Source organism: Pollachius pollachius, assembly GCF_949987615.1.
Source record: "Pollachius pollachius genome assembly, contig: scaffold_199, whole genome shotgun sequence".
Lineage (NCBI taxonomy): Eukaryota > Metazoa > Chordata > Actinopteri > Gadiformes > Gadidae > Pollachius > Pollachius pollachius.
This window is the reverse complement of record NW_027641494.1, coordinates 45,001-49,260: the sequence shown is the minus strand read 5'-3', so window position 1 is coordinate 49,260 and position 4,260 is coordinate 45,001.

Sequence of the window (4,260 nt, the reverse complement as noted above, 5' to 3'; positions counted from 1 at the left end):
GGCGAGGGGGTGAGGAGACGAGGGAGGACCCGACCAGTTCAAACACAGGGATGACAGACGGATGGACGGACAAAAGGGGAAGAGAGACAAAAGGAGTGAGAGACGTCTTTCCAATGGCAGAGAAAGCAGCTGATAAGGCCTGACACACGATACATAGGATGTGTGTGTTTGTGTGTGTGTGCGTGTGTGCAGGTGTGTGTGTGTGTGTGTGTGTGTGTGTGTGTGTGTGTGTGTGTGTGTGTGTGTGTGTGTGTGTCTGTGCGTTTGTATGTTCTAGGCGGCCTCTCAATCTTCGCTGGCACCTCCTCCCTCTCGCATGGATATCAGAGTGACTTCCTCTTTTAAATGCCTGCCTGTGTGTGAGTGTGTGTGAGCGTGTGTGGGTGTGTGAGCGTGTGAGTGAGCGTGTGTGAGTGTTTATGCGAGCGTGTGAGTGTGTGAGTCTGTGTGTGTGTGTGTGTTCTCTGTGGGAGGAGTGGTCACTGACAGAGGAAACTTGGCCTCGTCTGTCTTATGGAAATCTGAGAGGTTCCCAGAGCCATCATAAAAACTGCCTCTTTATCGGCCCCCACCTCGCTCCTTTTTATCTCTCGCCCTGACGCTCTCTCTCTCTCTCTCTCTCACTCTCTCTCTCTCTCTCTCTCTCTCTCTCTCTTCATTTAGCCTTTTTGTACTAATTACCAGGACATACAAATACACACTCACACACACAAACACACATACACGCACACTCACTCACTCACACACACACACACACACACACACACGCACTTTCCAGTCTTATGAAAAATGATGGCCATTGTTGTTGAGGTTCTTCAAAGAATGAGTGGGACTCTGTGTGTGTGTGTGTGTGTGTGTGTGTGCGTGTGTGTGTGTGTGTGTGTGCCCGTGTGGTTGTGTGCGTGTGTGTGTGTGTGGGCTCTGTTGCATGGGAAGAAAAAAAATGAACAGCAAGTGCGAATGTCCCACTCAAGTCCTTGCATCATCCAAACACGACCTCCCCTCAAAGCCAAGGCTGGGTAAAGGTGGGTGGGAGGGAGGGGGAGGGGCAGAGGGAGAGAGGGGGAGGAGGGGGTTGAGAGGAAGACTTTGATGGAGACACACAGAGCAACAGAAGAAAGAGAAGAAGAAGAGAGGGCAGCCGAGTGAAAATGAAGCCAGAGAGAGAGGGAGAGACAGAGTTAGGGAGAGAGAGAGAGAGAGAGAGAGAGGTAGAGAGAGAGAGAGAGAGAGAGAGAGAGAGCGAGAGAGCGAGAGTGTGAGAGAGAGAGGGAGAGGGAGAGGGAGAGGGATAGAGGGAGAGGGAAAAGGAGGGATGGGAGAGAGAGGAGGAGAGAGAGTTGGGGAGGGGGTAATTAACGGACGGCCCTTTAATTACTGCTGCTGTTCATTGTGCCAGGAGGAATGTGACAATTATGCCATTAAAACTTCCTAATGGTGGTGGTGGTGTTAGGATGGACGAGGTGGTGGTGGTGGGGGACAGTGGGGAAGAGAGGGGGGGTGGGGGGGTAACGGAAGACATGCAAAAGAGGATAGGATGAAAGAATGAAAGGGGAGAGGCCACAGAAGGAAGAGAGAACGGGGTGACGAAGAGAGAGAGAGAGAGAGGGCGAGAGAGGGCGAGAGAGGGCGAGAGAGAGGGGGAGAGAAAGGGGGGAGGGATAAGGGGTCGGGGGGGGTATGAAAGGAAAACAATGGCTACAAAAGAGGAGCTGGGAGGGAGAAGAGGAGCGTATTAGTCCGGCACAGTGACAGAGCAGATTAGCATCAAACAAGAAAGACCACGGACGTGTGTGTGTGTGTGTGTGTGTGTGTGTGTGTGTGTGTGTGTGTGTGTGTGCGTGCGTGTGCGTTTGCGTCTGCGTGTGCGATCAACGTAACAGAGGACATATTCGTTCCAAAGACGCTACCAAGGTGGACGGAACTTTGACGATGTAGAAAACTGTGGAAGGGAAAAATTGTTTGTGCGCGCGTGTGTCTGTGTTTGTGCGCGCGTGTGTCTGTGTTTGTGTGCGTGTGTCTTTTGCTGAATCTGTGTAGGCTCTTGTTTCAAGAAGTGGTGTGGGCAGGTAGGGGAGGAAGGAGCAGAGACGAGGAGAGATCCAGAGAGAAAGACCTCGGAGGCATCCTGCTGCAAACACGGTACATCTCAAATCCTGTGCTACCTCCGTGACTCACACACACACACACACACACACACACCACACACACCGAGATCACACACACAACCACAAACAGACACACACACAACCACACACACACACACAAACCGATCACACTCATACATGCACACACTTGCATCGAGATCACACACACACACACAGGTGCACACACAGTCACACTCAGTCACACACAGACACAAACATACACACACACACACACACACACACACACACAGCAGCACTCAAACACATAACACAGGAGAATATACTAAACGGGCCTTGAAACACAAACAGTCAAAAGAGCGAGAAATCCAAAACACACATACACAGACAGAAACACACACACACACACATACACACACACACACACACACACACACCCACCCTCACACAGACAGTCTTAGTGCTCACCAAGGCGGTTAGTTTGTCAGGAGGGAAGAAATTTGCATGGCTTGGCAAATTTTTTCCTTGTGCTAAACTCTAATCAGCTCCTGTATCTCTCAGACACCTGCCCAGAGAAAAAAAAAAAAACCTTCATATGCAAAGCACCCCCTCAACACACACAAACACCCACACACGCACGCACACGCACGCACACACCTACACACACCTGCCCTAACCTGTACCCACGGCTGCTTCTCGGCTAACAGGAGACTTATTCACCTGCTCGGCAGTGTTCTTGCAAATGTGTTCAGTTTGTGTATGGAAATCGCCGTTCCCCCTGAGCCTCGGTGAACACTAGCTTCCTGGTGAGCCAACAGAGGAGTCTTGTCTCAGGTGAAACAGGGAAGTTAAGCCTCCGCCGCCACGTTAAACTACCGTTTTACGGATTTTGTTGTCGTCGTTTTGGAGTATTTCTGTGTTTTTTTTTGCCGTCTGTGGCCGATGCAGTTCCCTTTTATCGACGGATGCCGATAAAAGGCATGTCTACGGTTCATTTTACATTTACATTGAGGGCATTTAGCAGACGCTTTTATCCAAAGCGACTTATAATAAGTACATTTGTCAGAGGAAAGAGAAACAACAATAGATGTTCATAGAAAGATGTGCCAAGGACCAACAATCACTAGGTTAACCCGTTCCCTGTACACAACAAAGATAGCTAGGAAAAGATGCTACCAACGATGCGTAAGAGAAGTTTTAAGTGCATCATGAATCCCGTGTGAAACGTGTATTATTTTTTGGTGATTATCAGTAGCTGGAGGTTTTTCTTCATCTCTTCCCCGCTTCGTTTCCGTTTCCCCCGGAGCCGAGCGTATTTAATTACATCTATAGGCAGGAAGCTGTGTTTGCAGACTGTTCCTATGGATCGTGTGTACGGTTAGCCACAGAACAATGTCTCAGACAAACCAATGCATGATACGGAAAATGGATTACATAAAACGCACAGGGTTGAAAGGGAGGGCGAAGATAAGGTCAAAGATGATTAACGCTAGCTAACGCCGCCTCTGATTTGCCTATGTGTCCGTCCCGTCATTTTGAGTAGTCAAAGTAAGATGAAAATGTTTATTTCCCCTACAAGACTAGTGACTTCCTCCAACAGGCTCGGCTGCTGAGCCCTTTGTTGTGGAGCACTAAAGCGAAGTGCTTCGCGCTCCTCAGAGCCGCTCAAAATGTCCCCAAAGATACCCAAGATGGATGTGGTGGTGTGTCCGTGTGTGTGTATATGTGTGTGTGTGTGTGTGTGTGTGTGTGTGTGTGTGTGTGTGTGTGTGTGTGTGTGTGTGTGTGTGTGTGTGTGTGTGTGTGTGTGTGTGTGTGTGTGTTTGTCTTGCACTTTGGGGGGCGGGGGGCGGGGAGAAGCCCCAGTGGAGTCATAACGGACCAAAAAGAGTCCGAATGAAAGAGAGATATAGAGAGAGTAGTCGAGTAAGGAGAAGGGGGAGAGTGAGAGTGAGAGGGAGTGAGAGGGAGAGACAAGAGAGACAGTGAGAGAAACAAAGAGAGAGGGACAGAGAGGGAGAGAAATAGAAAGAGAGAGAGACAGAGGGAGAGACAGAAAGGGAGAGAGAGGAGGAGAGAGCTTAAAATGTTAGCGCTGCAACTCCCCAGCCCACACACAACCAACAAGGACACTTTTCTCTCCCACACGTCATCC